This window comes from Myotis daubentonii, chromosome 1 (assembly GCF_963259705.1).
Source record: "Myotis daubentonii chromosome 1, mMyoDau2.1, whole genome shotgun sequence".
In the NCBI taxonomy this organism is placed as follows: Eukaryota; Metazoa; Chordata; class Mammalia; order Chiroptera; family Vespertilionidae; genus Myotis; species Myotis daubentonii.
In genome coordinates, this window is record NC_081840.1 from 130005637 (window position 1) to 130024650 (window position 19014).

General features: G+C 42.4%; 1 protein-coding gene across 3 annotated transcripts in view; it reads left to right on the forward strand.

Moving 5' to 3' along the window:
- FAM107B (family with sequence similarity 107 member B) overlaps positions 1–19014 on the forward strand; it is a 270606-nt gene that overhangs the window by 181701 nt on the left and 69891 nt on the right. Inside the window, exon 1 of one of the 3 annotated variants that reach the window (XM_059660048.1) lies at positions 7317–7494. The exons of 1 other annotated variant lie outside the window; for it this stretch is intronic. The gene's annotated coding sequence lies outside the window, so the exon portion shown is untranslated. Of the gene's footprint in view, positions 1–7316; positions 7495–19014 lie in introns of those variants that run through there. One more of the 3 variants, XM_059660040.1, reaches the window with a different exon arrangement.

The window sequence follows — 19014 nt, forward strand, 5'->3', positions numbered from 1 at the left end:
TTGTGCACAGGGGCAAGGGGAGTCCTTCAGCCCAACCTGCACCTTCTCACAATCCAGAACCACTGGCTCCTAACCACTCAACTGCTTGCCTGCCTGATCACCCCTAACCACTCTGCCTGCCTGCCTCATGCCCCTAACTGTTCTCCTGCTGGCCTGATCACTCCTAACCGCCTCTGCTTGCCTGCCTGATCACCCCTAACCTCTCTGCCTGCCACTCTGGTCACCCCTAACTGCCCTCCCCTGCCAGCCTGATCACCCTAACTGCCTCGGCCCTGCAACTATGGCTTTGTCTGGAAGGATATCCAAAAGATGTCTGGTCTAATTAGCATATTACCCTTTTATTAGTATAGAGGCCTGGTGCATGAAATTCGTGCGGGGGGGGGGAGGGTAGGAGTCCCTCAGCCTGTCCTGCACGCTCTTCAATCTGGGATCCCACTTGCAATCCAGGACTGCTGGCTCCTAACTGCTCGCCTGCCTGCCTGCCTGATCACCCCTTAACTGCCCCCCCCCCCACTGGCCTGATCGCCCCTAACTGCCCTTCTCTGCCAGCCTGATCACTCTTACCTGCCCTCCCCTGCTGGCCTGATTGCCCCTAACCACCTCTGCCTCAGCCCCTGCCACCATGGCTTTGTCCGGAAGGACATCCATAAGATGTCTGGTCTAATTAGCATATTACCCGTTTATTAGTATAGACTAGAGGCCCAATGCACAAAAATTTGTGCAAGAGTAGGCCTTCCTTACCCTGGCTGCTGGCACTGGCTTCCCTCCGGCACCTGGGATCCGGGATGCTTCCCTCCTCCAGCCGCCCCCACAGGCACCCAGGATCTGGGCTGGCTTCCCTCGGGCCACCTGCAGGCACGTGGGACCTGGGATGGCTTCCCTTGGGCCCAGGCTTCGTCAGGAAGGACGCCTGGAAGATGTCTGGTCTAATTAGCATATTACCCTTTTATTATTATAGATATATATATATGTATACATACACACACCTTTGTATATATACATGTATGTATACATATATGTATACTAGAGTGCTGCAGTTTTTATATGGAAGATTATGTCTATATCTTGCTATAGAATCATTAAGAATTAAACCCAGAAGAAACAGTGAATTAAATATCTTGTCCAAAGTCACAGAATTAGGATTGCAGAGCCAGGAGCAGAGCCAAGATTGAGATCTCTTTTACCCCAGGTTAGTCTACATTTCAATACTCCATAAACTTATTTTAAGGCATCATTTAAAAGGTAGGTGAGTATATATAAATGGCATTCAAGTAGGTACTACCAATACAAGAGTTTTAAGGGATACATCCTGTTAATAGAAATGTGTGTATCTGGAATGTATAGCAGAAAGAAGAATAAAATGTTTGAGTAAAATCTAGAATGTTCTCAGTGAATTGGCCATTGGTCTTATATGTTAGTTATTTGAATTAGGAAATATACAGAAATTGTCTTTATTATGCTTAAATGCAGAGATGGTATGTTTACTCATTATTATCTACTATTAAGATATCTTAATATTTTTAACAGGATGAGAGTTTCAGTGTTTTTCCCCTTCTCTGCTTTTTGGAAATTTTAGATTTAATATACAGGAAGACTCTCAGGAAATCCTTTCTTTCTGGTTTCTGATTTATGTAAAGAAAAAGACATAAAACTTAGGTCTTTGCACCATTTAATAGTTGTTTATGTGACTAACAGCTGTTTCTCTTGATTCTTAGGTGATATTTAGTTACACATTTGAATCACCATTTTATAGAGTACCTTTGATTTTAAAATTATAAATAACAAAGAGCAAGTGTTTTGTTAAAACTAAATTAAGCATTTTAGGGAACACATTGAAATTAAAACTCCTAAACTTTAAACTGTCTAGAAACATTAGTGTTCAGTTACATTATGAACTCCACCACTGATGTTAGGTTTGCAAAACATGTTGTAGAAGATAACTATTAAAGGGGAGGATATTCATTTTTATTATTGGTGTTATTAGCATATTTAATGAAATTATTCCATTCCTTTGCTCATGAATGCTCATGCAAAGAGACTACCAGTATTTTAACACAGCAGCTCAGGATCTCACTTATAACACATCCTTCTTGATTTGGTTATATAATTTTGACCCTTTCTAAGTACTACTAATTTTAAAAGGTACATACTATATTTATTTGGCAAGCCATACATCTTTTGACAAAAATTTTCTACAAATGAGTTCTATGAGTCTCTCCATTGAAAAGTATTGGGCAGCAACAGAAACACTAGAACATTGTGTTACCATGGAACAACAGTGCAAACTAAGCAAAATAAAAGGAATGCTATTATATTCATATTTTGCTACTTAGGTGATAAAATTAGCTAATATTCTTAACTATGTCTTTATTTTTTCAGTAATCAAGTTATCAGGATTTAATGAAAACTTACTATCTGTTGAGCTGTATGGGAGGAAGCTAGGCTGTTACCTAATCAGAATTCTTTCTTCTACCTGGCTTCTGGTTTACCTAAGTAACTGATAAACTTGTATGGGATATCTCCCCATCTTCTGGCTGCCCTCACATTATATGTTTTATATTAAGGAACATCTGTCTGTCTATGTGCCTATCCATCTATCTATATTCCTGATGATGTGCGCAGAATTCTAAGATAGGCTCCAAGATTTCTGGTCCTCCATGTTATACACACCTTCTCCCAATTATTCAATCATACAATAATTTAGGTACTACTGTGCAGGGATTTTGCAAATGTAAGTTTTCAAATTAGTTACTTAAGATAGATGATCTGAGTGGGCCTTACCTAATCATGTGAATACTCTAAATCACGGTCTAGAAGCATAGACCCAGGGAGGTGGAGGTTGGGAGCACCAGAAAGATTTCTTGTGCCATTGCTGACTTGATGATGGAGAGGGCCACATGGTAACATGTGGACAGCCTTTAGGAGCTGAGAATGGCTCCTAGTTGACAGTCAGTAAGGAAACCGAGGCTCCAGTCCTACAACCACGAGGAACTGAATTCAGCCAGCAGGACCTCAAGCTCCACATGAGTTGAGCTGCGAGTTCTGACGAGATCTTGATTTCTGTTTTGGGGGTCTTGAGCAAAGAACCCCACCAGGGAGTGTGTGAACTAAAGCAAGGATAAGCTAATATATGTTAATTAGTTATGCAGCAATAAATAATACACCCATTTAGAATCTGGTCAATCTTAGATTCTTTAGAGACCTAAAGCCTTAGTTCTTTATTGAATCTATTGTGGGTTTTATTATGTTCAATCAGAAAGGACTTTTGGCTTATTTATAATCAGAATGGTTTCCCTTGAGACTACTGTTATCACCTGTCATGGTTATACTCTTTTGTATAGTTCCACAACTGATTCAGGGGAAGATTATTTGCAAAGATGGTCACAAAATTCCCCTATTTTAGTACTCCTGTCCCTTTGTAATATGATTACCTCTTCTACCATTGAGGGGTAGAGTTTATTTTTCCAAACCTTGGATTTGGGCTGGCTCTGTGATATTTTTGAGTGGTGGAATGCAACAGAATGATCTTTGGGCTAGACCTCATGAGGCCTTACAGCTTCCTCTTTCACCCTCTTGGGCCCAGCTGCCCTGTGAAGAGATCATAGAGAGTCAGTTGAGAGCTGTGTGAGGGGCATCTGAGGCAGCCAAGCAAATAGCTCCAGTTAACATCTGGACTTTGAGGCTACCCAGGACAAGCTGGTCCCTAGTTGACCTCCCAACTGACTGCAGATGCACGATAGAGCCTAGCTAAGACCAAATGAAGCAAAAATGAACTGCCATGACTTAGCCTTACCCAAACTGCCAACCCACAGCGTTGTGAGCAAATCATTAGTTCTTATTTCAAGCCATTACCCTTTGAGGTGATTTGTTATACAGTAAAAGATAACTAATACAGATATTAAAGAACATGACTTCAAATATGATTTTAAAATTAAAACTTTATATATTTTTGCATGATTATTCAAATTCCATGTATACAGTGCAAAATTTAAGATACAAAAGAATATTCACATAGAAATAAATTTCCTTCTCTAGAGCTTTGTTTCATTTCTTTGGAGCTCTTCAGGATGATGGTTAGGGCAAAAAACAAAGTGAAGATTGTGCATTGGTAAATGACCAAAGTAGGACATTAAAAAAACAACATTCCAAATTGATTTTCTTTGCTCCACTTTATGTCCCCTAATGTTCATCTCTGCTTTCTTCAGTTTTCCTTAGGAATGAATTTAAAGGCCCCCAGATGTCAAAGCTAAAGGGTGATGCTAAAGCAGAGTATATGAGTAATCTTGTGGGTATTATAGGATGGAAAGTTATGTATGTTTTCCAGTAATGTGAGACTAGAGAATCTACCATCAGTGATCAGTTAAGTGACTCAAAAAATTATTCAGAGCAGTATTTTCTTTGTTTTGTATTTGGAGAAGGCAAATCACAAAAGCCCTCCACACACCTGATAAAGTGTTAGCCCAGGAGCAGAGACCCATGTAGAGCACTAGGTGCCTGGGCCACTGGCTCACCTGACCTTTTTCCTGGAGCCCTGTCCACAAGCATAATATAAAATCTACAGGACATTAGACTCAGGCTGGGAGTTTGGTGTCACCTGGAATCACCATGAAGAGTCTAGCTGTGCCCAAAAATCCAGGCTTATTCATTCAACAAACATCTATCATGCATTTATGTTCCAGGCACTGTTGGTAGATGGTATGGATACAAAAATAAATACCACTATAGTCTATAACTGTAAAGTTCTTATTTCTGGGGTCCACCCACAGTGACCCCAGGGACCTCAAACCAAATTGGATACTTGATCCTTCATGGATCAAAACCCCTCTAAGATTCCTAAAGAATGTGAAATATTCAGCCCCCAAACAGTGGATTTAATAAATGAGTGTTGGTGTCCTGCCTCTTAATGAAGCTTTGATGTAAGAAGTTCAAAGTAATGTTTGATCTCCTCTTATTGTTTTTGGTTTAAGAGAAATTATTGTTCCTGATTCAAGAGAAGGGCCATGGCTGAGAGCCTATGGACATTTATATCTCAGACTATGGAATAAGCAGCATGTTTCTATTTGTCTCATGGGACAGGGAAAAGGGTGTGTGGTCACTTACCATATCCAGACACTGTCCACTGTGCTGGCATCATAGAAGTTTGTCCAGGCTGCTTTGAGGGGACATTACAGGCTCATTGGTAGGTTAGTGCTTTTCTAAGATTAGATCTAGAGGCTAATGTGCATCTAGTTATTAGTCTTCTTGGGCTCCCATAACAGTGGCTTAAACAACAGAAATTTATGTTGTCATAGTTCTAGAGGCTGGAAGTCCAAGATCAAGGTGCTGGCAGGGTTGGTTTCTGGCGAGACCTCTTCCTGGCTTGCAGATGGCAGCTTTCTACTAGTAGCTGTGCCCTCACATGGCTTCTTCTCTGTGTGTGTGCAGGCTGAGTGAAATCTCTGGTGTCTCTTCCTCTTCTTAAAAGGTCACCTGTCCTACTGGATTAGGCCCTTGCCCTTATGATCTCATTTAACCTTAATCATCTCTCTAAAGGCCCTATCTCCAAATAGTCACATTGAGGGTTGGAGTTTCAACATATGAATTTGGGGGTGGGGACATAATTTACTCCCTAACACTTCTTATATGCCAGACACTTGGTTAAGCACAAAGATGTAAAGACATGTACTAGTATATACTAGTATACCAAGCACCAATTCTGCAATGCAATAATTACAAGACTGTGTTAGGTGTGGGGAAGACAGATAAGGTCCATTCAGTTTGAGCAGGAGAGGGAAGGTTTTTAAGAGGAACCTCATAGAGGAGAGTTCTTAGGAGATGAAGGGGTGGAGGATAAGGTGTGTTGGGCAGAGAGGAGGCACGGGGAAGAACATAAAAGGTGACATTCTTTCGTCCAGTCGTCATATTAACAGAGCAGGGCCATTTAGCAAATATAGTACCTGGCTGAGTGAAGCTATGGGTGATTGAGGGATGTAGGAAGAGTTCACAGAAGTGGTTAAGGCTGACCTTTGGGGTATTGTACTAAGGAGCTTGGACTTAATCACATAATAGAAATCCGGCACCTCATTTAAGGAGAGGAAGAACCCAGGTATATTTGCACTTGGAAAGGTCACCGGGGAAGCAGTTTGGAGAAAAAGAGCGTATGAGATTGGAGGCTGGGGAGAGTTGGGAGACCAGTGCCACAGTATGGTGACAGACTCCAAAAGTCAATTGTGGCTGTGCCAGATGGGGATAGGCATCCTGTAGAATGCACAGGACTTGGAATTGAATTTCATGTGAAGAGTGAGGGGAAAATCTAGGCTGGATCCAAGGTTTTGGTTTGGTGACAGGGAACCCATTGCCAAGAACAGAAATAGCACAATGCAAAGGGGAGAGAAGGAAGACTGGTGGGAAACACCGTGGATGAAGTTTACACAGGGCAGTTTCTTTGGCCAAGAGGAGCTTTTTTCCCCTCTAAATCCTGTGGCTGGTGATTCCACCCCTTGGTGGGCTTCCGGGACCTAAGAATGGCCAGGTCCTATAAAGGAGTAATTTGTTTATTGAAATGCATAATTGATATGACTTTTCTGTAATCATGACCAAGCTGTTTTACTCTAAAAAGCTTCCCAATAAGTAAACACTCAGTAATCTGTTTCCAAGAAAATTAAATCACTGTTGATCTAACATCCATCACCCTGTCCTTGTTTGTGACCCTGAAACAGGTATCACCCATTTTTGTATCTACTAAGATTCAGGTAGTCTTAGGGTTGGATAGAGAAGTAATTTACTCTAAGAGAGCTGAAAAACAAAAAACACACCAGAGAGTAAAAAGAGGTAAAACAAACCCTTTTCTCCTTGCGCACAGATTAAAATATCCAATTACCTTTTGATGGGGAGGAAGAGAAAGGGAGTGAGGAATATGAGAAAATTCCCAGGTCACTGGGTTTCAAGCTCTTGCTTGACATTTGTAGAATTACATCAAATCTGTTTCCTTTTCCTTGTAACTCCTTTTGAGTTTTCTTCCAAGACAGTAATCTCAGACCATCACAGACGTAGAGAAGGAGGCCAGACACCCACCAGCCACCTTTGATTTCCCATCTCTCTCATCTGGTGACACGTAGTTTTGTTCTCCCAACATTTCCTCTTCTCTTTCGAGAGTTCCGAAGCCAACCAAACTAATGCAACACAGGGAAAACCTCCCGGAACCAAACCCGGAGACTTTCTCGTCGCTCCCAGCGGCAGAGAGAGCGCGGGCCCCAGGCCAGCGCGGAGGGGAGGGGCGGGGCCGGGGCGGGGCCTCCGCGGCGTCGCCACGCCCCCCGCCCGCCCCGCCGCTTAATTCGGACGCGCGGGGCCGCGGGTGTGAAGAGCTGTCCTGCGTCGGACGGGCCGCAGCCGCCGTCTGAGCCGCGTCCGCGCCGCCGCTGCCGCCCAGAGCCGCGGGGAGCCCCCGAGCGCCGCCGCAGCCCCGGAGCGAGCGCCGCGGAGGGAGCCGAGCGCCTTTGTGCGCGCGCCGAGGTGGGTTCGCCTCCCGCACTTACTTTGCACACAAAGACCGGGAGCTCGGGGGAGGCGGGTGCCCGCGGGGAGACGGCGCGGCCCCCTCCCTGCGCCGACCCCCGGCTCCCAGACCCCGGGACCCCCGGCGGGCATGGCCACGGGGCTTCTCTACGGTGGCCGTCCGTCCGAGCACAGCGGACCGTGAGGCGGGGGTTGCTGCGAACGCGGGGAGACGCGCAGGGTGGTGGGCGTGCGGGGTGCGCTGGTCACTCCGCGTCTTGCCCCGGGAGGGCTCAGGATCGGGGCGTGGCGGGCCCCGGCGGGGTGATCCCGGGCCCGAGGGGTGTTGGGCGGCATGAGAGAGAAGAGCCCGGGCTGCTGCTCCGATCGGCTTATTGTTGCTTTCTGGGCCCTGAAAATGGAGAGACCCCAGCTGGAGCGGGATGAGCCGCCCACCGGGTGCGCCGCGGGCGGTCAGATGCCGAGCCCTCGGTGCCCGGCTAGCCCCTCGCTGCCCGGGGCGCTGGACACGCGCTCCGGCCCGAGAGAGCCACCGCCTGGGCAAACAAAGGAGGGGCCGCGGGGGGTTGCCCCGCTGGTTTCAAGATGACAGTGGCACTGTTTCCAGTCTGTAAGTAACTTTTTCATTTTGACATATCTCCTCTCCTACTGCGCCAATGATCCCAGTAGTTTGGGTGGCCTCTGCACCTAAGAAGTCCTAAAATTTTGGTTCCCAATTTCTACCCAAGCATCTTCTGGTCCCTCGGGGATGGCATGGATACTGATGGCTAAGTTTTGATAGAATGGGTAGGGGATGGTAAAGCCCCTTCTGAAATGTGGACAGGAATCCTCTTAAGTAAGAGGACAAATTGCAGATTTTACTGTCTGCAGCAAGGTTCCATGTCCTTCCTTCCTCCGAAAGACTTCAGTCAATGCCAGTAGAGCAGTCATTGGATTAGAATGAGTGTGTCAGTCAAAGAAGTACAGAAAAATGGGATGGATGAGGCCTGCTAGATTTACATTCTTAATTGAGGATTTCTTGCTAACAGATACATTAGTTTTCTCCTCTGGCCATGTTTCTCCTATATACTGGTAGCTTTGGAGATTTTAGCTGTCCAAGTTGTTTTAAATTGAAATAGTATCCAGGATGCCTGCTAGATATTTCTTAGTGCTGATACATTCAAGTTTAAAACTTTGAAGTATAAAATTAAATATATTCATTAAAAAGTGAAAACAATAAATAAAAAGTCACTCATGTACCCAACCACCAAAACACAGCCTGAGGATGAAGGCATCTTTGCTTAATTTATGACTTGGCAGCCATGGTGTGTGTATGAGTGAGTGATTGAGTATGTGTGTATGTGTGTGAATAAATGAGGGAGTTACCGATTCTTCATCTTTACCAGTCACATCCAACTAAAATATATCCAATAACTGTAGTTCTGCAATAGTGGTTTGCCACTTTCAAACAGGATTAATACCAATAAGTTGTTTAAGTATCTTTTCTTATACTTTTGCAAATAACCACCTGTACAGAAAGGGAAGGGAAGAAAGGCAAAACAATGCAAATTCCACTTACTTTTGAAGAATAAATATACTGACAGAAAAGTTTTGTGGATTTCAGTAGTACTTTGGGATAGACTATTTTTGAATAGAAGTCAATCTTTCAGCTTTAAAAATATTTAAAAATTAAAATTGAAATTCATAGGAAATATATATTGGAAAGAACTCTTTTTGTAGCACAAGGAATAGCAGTGTCATTCCTGTGTTGACAGCTCACTGCTCTACTGGCATTGACTAAAGTCTTTTGGAGGAAGGACTTACACAAGCTGACTACATGCTTGCTTCTGAAAGACTTTGCATTGAGAAAGTAAATAACAGGGATTTCCCTATGAGTAGAGTATTTTTGAGTATGTGCCTTTTGTGAAAAACAAAACAAAAAAACAACCCCCCCAAAAAAACAAAAAAACAACACGTTGTTCAATGTCAGTTTAACCACTGAATGTTTTTGTTGTTACATACTTGTATTTTCCACTTGTAAATTTTTGAACATTTCATTTCTCCAATGTGCAATGTAAAAAGAGGTCTTGGAGACAACTGTTTAGGAGTAGATTGATCATTAGGATGATGCAATACTTTTTGAAGTTAGAAGAATTTAAAGAAGGAAGTTGTGGTTATGTACTGTCAGGTACAATTTTTGTTCCTGTTCCTTATTTGGGGCTTTTTAATCTCCATGCACACGTAAGGTGTTTTTGCAGTGCAGTAATGACCAGTAAGTTAATGTGTGTAGAATGTAGTCTGCTGTAGTTATCAGCATTCCTTCTGAAATAATGGTACCTTTCTATATACAAAAGTAAAAAAAGAAACTCAAATAGAACATATCAGAATCTCTAAATCTTGTGTTTCAACTCTCCTGTGGCCTTGGGCAATGTAAGCAGCATAGCCAAGCTGGATTGAGGTCAGAGTTCAGTAGCTTTATTTTTTTTTCTGTAATGTTGCCTCACAGGGAGGAGAAAAAGTTTGGAGTGGTCCAGTGTGATGGCCTCACTATGGCTATTTGTGATGGCCAGCCTCATACCCCTGTGGATTGGACAGTCCATTCCTGGGACATTTAAAAGTAGATTTGCTTTGTGCTTGAGAGAAGTACATACTATGAGAAATACTATCCCTGAACTGGATAGACATCGCCTTTCCTCCTCCTGCCCTCCCTCCCACCATGCCTTCCTCCTTCCTTCTTTCCTTTGATTTCTAAATTGTTTAAAATAATATCACAAGTAAAGGTGGAAGAGAGTTTTACTCGTTTCCTTTGGAGGTGGTTGAGGGTTGGAACACTTTTCTCTAAAAAAGAGGGACCATAGTAGGTTAGTATGGCTTATTGTTACTATTAATGTCCCGTCTGCTCCTCCCTCCAGAATTCTTTGTAGGTGAGGAAGTTTGGTTGTATGAGATCAAGATTTCAGGCACTTGTAAAGATCTCCAGATATCTTGGGGGAGCCATTACCCTTCTTTAAGTCTAGAGAAAGTAGCTGTGGGCACCAATCCACTTTACCTCTCACTTTTGGCATGCATTGCGTTGGGAAAGCTGCTGTGCCAGTGAGAAGTCTGTGTGCCCAGCCCAGGACCTTATAGTGCTGGGATGACTTGATGACACTTCCCTTCATTTCCTTGTGTAATTTCCTTATCTAATCTAGGCCTATTTTTGTTTTTCTTATGCAAGAAGTTCTGGGCCTATCCTTAGAAACCTTTCCTTACGCTAAGTACTTAAAACTCAGCCAAAAGGCATCCACACTTTTACGCATATGATAACTGATTTCAGTACCCTGTCAGTAAAGAAATAAACTAATTTGGCAGACTGGTGTAGTTTGCCAGTTAGTCATGTTAAGTTGACAGCAGGATGTTTCTAAGGCTGATAGGGGAATCTTTGCTTTTCATTCACTCCATCATTTAACATTTACTTAGAGCTGCCTATGTGTCAGCACTGGCCTAGCATTGGATACTGCACTTGACAAGACTGATGGAGGTCCCTCATGGCAGGACAGGATACTTAAAGAACTGTACAAAATTACACAAAAAATATTTAATGACAATTATATTAAGAGCTCTGAGGGGAAAGTAGCACTTTGTGAATTATAGTAACTCAGAAAGAATGATATAAATCAGATCTAAGGCCTTGGATTTGGGTTCCTGACTGTAAGGTAAAGGGCAAGTTGGGAGAGGCCTGGAGGGAAATGAGTGGTTTTTTCCCAGGGCTGATTAAGAGCATCATGGTGAGATCTGGGCTGTTCAGTTTTGTCTAGAGGAGGGACTGGGAAACGATGGCATTGTTCCAGAGTTCTCACTAAAGATAACCCTAAGGGGCAGTTGTGGAGACATGGTGTCCCTGAGCTGTTCTGAGGAACTCCCAGAAGTTGAAGACTAGCGTTATGCAGAGGGGAACTGACTACATCTACGACCACCAGAAGTTCTCTTACTAATGAGAAGATTTGCCATGGGTTTGTGGGGGAAATTGTAGAAAGACATACTTAATAATATTTTTCAAACTCAGGAAGGAAAGCAGGGGAGAGTGCAGAAACAGGGAGTGTTGCTTAACATTAGGTGAGCTCTTTAACAGAGTGTGGTTCTGTCGAAGACTTCATGTAAGATGAGGCAGCTGGTGTAGAGCAGTAACCATCCTCTGTGCTCTAGTGTTGTGTGTGCACAGGGAGGTGGGGCGGAGGCATGGTTTGGTGACTGTAATGTTCCCTATCTGTAGCAAAGTCTTGGGGTTTAGGAGTGTGGAGAAAATCCCCTTTAGAGGCCATGAAATGCAGGAACCTCTGGGCTGATTGTAGTACTATCCCTGCTACTGAATCATAAATCCTTAGCAGTCCTTAGGAGGAGAAATCTTAAGGGGGAAATGCTGAATCCTTCTGGGTTGAGTATGTGCTGGGAAGTCACCTCTAAAAACAAGATCGAAACAATGTAGGTAGACCAGTTAACCACACCCTGGCTGGTTGTAAGTGCATGTAGTTGGGATGATTTTTGTCACCTCATATCCATTGGTCTTTTTTGTTGTCAATGCTGATTTATGTTACACTGAAGCACCTACTGGATACAGCCTTCCTCAGTGCCAACCCTAGACCAAAGTGGCATTTGGGGAAGGGGGTTCAGTTAGGATCCAGGTCCCAGTGTTGTGACCTCCAGTAAGTTACAGAACCCCTGGCGGCTCTAGTGCTTTCAATTGTGAAATGAACTTAGTGAGATATACCTCTCACAGCAAGGTGAGGGCAAATACAAGGTGGTGAAGTTCTGAACACACAGTCCCTGACATGGCTGGCCAAGGTGTTTATGCTGTTGTGCCATTGCCCATGGCTTTTGACTCAAATTTTTAATAACTTAGCAGCAGTGATGCCAAGATAAGGATGAGAGGCATGGGGGAAGGTGGGGACTTCCTCCCTTCTCTCTTCACCCAGCTTCTCAGGATGTCTTTCTGCCTTCAGGAGTACTGTAAAGATAACAGAAATGGCATGTTTTACTCTATTCTGGGACACAGGTTTTGTACAATAAAGTGTATTGGAGAGAGGGCTGTAGTACTGGTGTAAGTTTTTCTGTATCGTTATTAATATACTAGAGGCCTGGTGCATGAAATTAGTACACTGGTGGGGTGGTGGTGGTGGTGGTGTTTCCCTCAGCCCGGCCTGTGCCCTCTCATAGTCCAGGACCCCTCAGGGGATGTCCGCTTCCCTGTGGGGAGCAGGCCTAAACTAGCAGTAGGACATTACTCTCACAGTCCAGGACCCCTTGCTCCTTACAGCCCGCCTGCACACTGCTCCTTGCCGCTTGGCTCGCTGCTCCTTAGCGCTGCCATGGAGGTGGGAGAGGCTCCCGCCACCACCCCTGTGCTCGCCAGCTGTGAGCCTGGCTTCTGGCTGAGCGGCACTCCCCCTATGGGAGCGCACTGACCATCAGGGGACACCTCCTGTGTTGAGCATCTGCCCCCTGGTGGTCAGTGTGCTCCCACAGTCAACCTTCCTTGGCCCCTCCCCCCGGCCTACCTCCTGTGGCCCTATTGCTGGCCAGGCCAAATTTGTGCACCGGGCCTCTAGTGAGTTTATAAAATCATGCAGTCATATTATAAACTCCTGCAGTATACATAGTGACCAGCAGTGCCTCCATTGCCACTTGTTGCCAGCGCCGTGTTGCCAGCGCCCACCATGTTCCGTGCCGCCCCCTGGTAGTCAGTGCACGTCATAGTGAGCAGTTGAACTCCCAATCTAGGGGACATTTTACATATTAAGCTTTCATTATATAGGATGTTCACAAAAGCCTCTGACCTTAATGAAATTATGAGTCCTATTTCTTAGATGTGGAAACAGGGTCAGAGAAGTAAGAAGTTTGACCTAGGAAGAAACTCAGGATTAATATCCAACTCTGGATCTTGCCAAGCTTTGTGTGCTCAACTATTTTTGCTATACCGTGGAAAATATCTGAATTTGCTATCATAACAGATTGGCATGAAAATACACGTGCAAACGCTTTCAAAACACATCCTTTCTTTTACTACAGCTTTATTGAGAAATAATTTATATGCCATACAGTTCACGCTTTCTACATGTACAGTCCCATCATTTCTAGTAAATTCGTGCTATAAGCAACTATCACCCCAATCCAGTTTTAGGCTTTGTAGCCCATTTCTGTTCCCACTCCCGTTTTGGGCTACCACTGATATTTCTTCTGTCTTGAGTGTTGCCTTTTCCAGGAAATTTTCGTATACAGAGAATCATAGTATGTGGCTCTGTTCATTTCGTAGAATGTTTTTGAGGTTTATCCATTGTTGCACAATATATTTCCTTTTAAGGAACATTCTTTGCCCTTGTCAGAAAGAGATACTCTGGGCTAGTGAAAATGATTTCCACTGAGATGGGCCTTAGGATGATAACCGTAATAGCTAGCATTTACTGAGCACTTACTGTTATGCCAGGCATGGTTTCCTTCATTATCTCCTGTGATCTTCCAGGTCATTCTATGAGAGAAGTCCCATTATTAGTGTTTCATAAATGAGGGAACTAAAGCATGGAGACATGAAGAAGCTTACGGAGGGTTATAAGAAATGTTATAAGAGTGAGGATCACACTTGGGCCTTCTCTCTGTGTTCTCTTAATTGTGTCTGTAAAAGTTTGACTTCTTATCTTCAGAAGGGCTTTGAAATCCCAGTTGGAATAATCAACTTGCTAGGTAAACCTTTAATTGTTATTTTAAGGAGAATTTTGTACTACATTTTAATTTTGGCATTGCCATGTGGAAATGATAGTGGCTTAAAGCGATCCATTTGTGAAGTAGCTTTCTTAGGCATAGTATGAGGATGGCGCCAAATGAAAAACACATAATTCTGTCATGAGGCACAGTTTGTGTGTTTGAGTTGTGTTTTAAATGTTATATGTACCAGAAACACCACTTTTGTACAAAATGTCCCAAGGCTATTGCCTTATTAACGGATGGCATTTAATTAGGCATCATGCACTTTTCATGATGTTTATATAATTATATTTTATATGAACATATTATGTCCTCTGTAACAATTCTGTATTTAAATGATATTTTTTCCTATTTACATAAAATCGTTTTGGAAGATTTCATATTCTCTATTGCAGAGGAATTCTTTATGTATCATAAATATCTGAAAATTTAGAAAAGATTGTAAACACCTCATATCTTTTAGTCTGTATTTTTAAAAAGATTATCAAATGGCTTGGTAAGAGCTAGTTATATAATTTCAGCTATGCTGAGTGAAATTGGCTCAAGGGGGCAACCATTGTTCCAAATCTATTGGACCATTCCAGGAAGCAGTAGGTTAAAAACCCTATGACTTGGGTAGCTTTGGGAAAGCAGGATTTGGAGGCAGAGGTAGAGACTTAAGAATACAGTAAAGAAGCTGTACTGTTAGTTGCCATTGGACTCTGTTTAACTTAACTCTGTGTGCCCTGGCTGGACATCCGAGCAGGCAGCCGGCATGCAGGGCTCAGAAGTTGGAAGCAGGTCCCAACATGTTTCTTCTTGCATTCCAAGCTTGCTTCTGACCAGCACTAGTCTTGAGGAAAGGGGATGTTATACTGGAAAGCCAAACCAAATGAAATTATAATCGCAGCAGGTAAAAAGTGATGGAGCTGTTTATGTAAGATGTGCACCTTTTACTTTGTGTAAGTTATGCCTCAATTAAAAAGATATATAGCCCTACCTGATTTGTCTCAGTAGATAGAGCGTCGGCCCATAGACTGAAGGGTCCCGGGTTCGATTCCGGTTGAGGGCAATTGCGTGGACTGCAGGCTCAATCCTGGCCCTGGTCCGGGCGTGTGCAGGAGGCAACCAATTGATGTGTCTTTCTCACAGCAGTGTTTCTTTCTCTTTGTCTCTTCTCCTTCCTTCCACTCTCTTTAAAAATTAATCCTCAGGTGAGGATTAACAAAAAGAAAAAAATAATTTTAAAAAAGTAGACAAAAAATAGATAAAAAAGAATAAAACCAAAATGCTCCAGGGAATAGAGATGCTGGGTGGAGCACTACTTAATGCAAAAATATGTTTCCACTTGGTCCTTGCCCATCTCTTTTCCTTCTCATTTCAAATACCTCCTGCACAGAGCAATGATTTTATGCTTTTTAATTTTTTTACTCCTCACCCAAGGAATGAGGATATTTATCTTATTTTTCTTTTTGAGTGGAAGGGATGGGGGGTGTGGAGAGAGGGAAGAGAAATCAATGTGAGAGAGAGACACTGATTGGTTGCCTCCTGCTCGCATCCTGACAGGGACCGGGGATTGAACCTGCAACCCAGGTACATGCCCTTGACAGGGAATTGGTGAGTGACTGAATGTGCAGTTCCAGAACAGATATCAAGGGGCGGGGAAGTCCAGGTATCTATAGAACTCGCCATCTCACCAGTGTTGTTTTCACCCCTTTTAGTTAAAAAACATATTTTTATAGTTAGTTTCTTCAAACCAGGATTTGAATAAAGCCCACAGATTGCATGGGACTGTTACACCTCTTGAAGCTTTTAAACTCTAGAACACCTCTTCTTCCCTTACTCTTTTCTCCCCATGCTATTATTTGTTGAAGAATCAGGTCAGTTGTCTTGTACAATGTCCCACATTCTGGACTTCACTGATAGTTTTCTCTTTAAACCTAATCTCTCTATTTCTGTAAATAGAAAGTTAGCACCAAAGCCTGATTAGCTTCATGTCTAGAATTTGAGGTAAGATTGGTTTGTTGGTGGTATTATGTACTGCATATTTTGTCATCTCAGGAAAGTGGCTGGCTGGCTGCCTTGAGAGATATTGAGATTGATAGGGTGGCAGCTTGATCCTTGCATTTCCTTATTCACCTTTCTCCCAATGTCTGTTTAGCATCCATTGAGGACTCTTGCTCCAAGTAATTATTTCATTAGAGCTTGTTGATGCTTCTTTCTTAATGACCATGCTAGTAGCGTGTGAGATGAAATTTAAACTGTCCAAGGTGTCAGGGAAAATGGTCATTGATGCAGCTTGGGGACATCTAGAGAATTAATAGAGAAGCAAGGATTGGCCCAGCTTTATCTAAGTATTTGAAATACTTGCAATTATCAGAAGTAAGTACCATTTTTACAAGCTTTTATGAAAATTATTGTGTCAGGTTAATTTTATTAGTCTTGTTTAGCAGTGACATTAAATTCTGTCTGTATATGCTAATTCTATTGCTTACATAACTTGGGTACCTGGCACCCACCTAAATTAAGAGATTAGAACATGAGGTTATGAGATAGAATTCCACGTGATGGTGGAGACCATAATAGATTATCTTTTTTAGCAATCATTTAAAATTTCCTAATATGTTAGGACTCTTTTGTGATCACACACTTATATCAGATAAATCTTGGCCATGACCAATAAGTCATAAAGAAGGTGTGACCAGAAACCAAAAAGAATTAGAAATTATAAACTATATTGAGCTGTTAAGGGGGTTTGAGCTTGGAGAAGCCATAGAGATCAAGAAATCATGTAACCTAGACTCATTGTTTCTTTGGTCAATAAGCCAATGCTCAGATATGCTAACTAGTTTGCCCAAGAACACATAGCTAATTATGAGTAGACTTGGAACTAAAACTCATTCCAGAATGACAGTCACTAATACTTGAGAGTTTCTGACACACATATTAAATGTTTTACATGCATCGTTGTTTTGATCCTCACCCTGTGATGCAGGACTATAATTGACTGCATTTTACTGAGGAGCACATGGAGACGGAGACATTCAGTAACTTACCCAAGATCACACAGAACTCAGCTATACTCAATGCAGAGAGTGTGTGCTTATCCACTCCTGGCACTGCCATTCACTTGGATTCTTTCTTCCTTTCTTCTTCTTCTTATTATTATTGACTTTATTATATCTTATTAAAGGAATGCCTTATTCCTAACAGTCCATAAACATTGACTTTTCAATGCCTTCCATGTACTCTAAAGATCTGCATTAAACTGGCCAGCACTAACTTACTGTAAATAAATTATTTATTGGAAAATGACACACTAGCTATGATTAATATTTAAATAATTAGTAATTTTGCTTGTCTTCTTAGCATTTAAAAAAGCTTTTGGGTGATAGATGGCCCAGGACTTGTTTTTTCGGGGGGGGGGGGGGGGAGAAATACTTTAATATCAATGTAACTTTTGCAAGTCTTAATGACATTTTAAACCTTTAAAATAGGGGAGGAAAGGGATATCTGTAATACTTTCAACAATAAAGATAGTTTTAAAAAGTTAGTAGTAGAGGACAAAATTTCAGAATGTGTCAGTGACCCACTATTGCAATACTTCATTTTATTAAACATAATCATAGTACTTGTACACCAGATTTTCCCATGTAGAATGTCACAAAGTCTTTACAAATTTTAAGCAATGTGTAAACTATATTTTGCTACACAGGGGACATCTGAAAGTTTCTGATTCACACCTTTTCCTAGAAAATGTCTTCTTCTCATCAACATAATTAACATTGGTCCAGGGCCTTTGTCCAGAGTTTCCTGAGACTCAGTGATTCCTGACTTATTTATGGTTTAGTTGTTCAATACTTCTTTGGATTACATGAACCAATTTAATCCTTCTCTTGTCTTAATGCAGTACCGTAAACTCTCTCTCTCTCTTTACCACCCCCCCCCCCCCCCGGCCACACACACACCTAATACCTGCTGCAACAAAGATTTACATGTTTAAGGTGATATCTGTCAGCCAGCTAGGATGCTGAGCTGAGTAGGTCAAATAGGAAAGTGAACAGTAGGAGTGAGCAGCCTCGGGAATGGCTCAGGACTCTTAAAACATGTCTAGGTAGGTTTGAACTGATAGGTTCTTTCTTTTGTAAATACTCTATATAACAACCCAAAGCTTTAAAAAAGAATTCCTTTGGTTCTTCTTTTTTAAAAAATCACTACTTATCCTTTAAAGATTGAAAACATCACCAAGGAACTGACTTGTGGTAGGTCTGGAAAGCAAAATTTCTTACATAAGAGCCTCATTGTCTCTTTTTTATCATCTTCCTCTCTCGAGAGGCCCCTCCTCCTCAGTCACATTCTGAGTAGTTTTATGGCAAAGGTTTCATAAAGAGCAAGTCTACTTTTGAGAGTAAGTGTGTGAAGGGTGATGGACGGGGAATGATGGAGGTGAGAAGTCAGCCCTCTGAAAACAGGATAAGGCATTTGGTTTTGATTTTCTGAGTTTGGCAGCCTCTTATTCTTAAGACTGGTAGACTCACCTTTTTCTCTGTCTGTGCTGCCCACACAGAGCCTGAAGTGGATGCCACAGAGGTGGTTATTAGGCTCTACGATCTGCATTAAATGAGTACACAGAGTTGGGGAAATGTGAGCTCTGGTCAAGTCCAGGGAAATCTCCACCTGTATGTCTCTTGTACTCTCGACCATTGGTGATTTTAAATAATTTTCGGTAAAACAAAAACACAGTTGGCTTTGTAGCTATCCACGTATATATACCCCCAAAGTAGGTTTTTTTCTTTTGTTTGTTTTAAATGCTTCTAATTTACA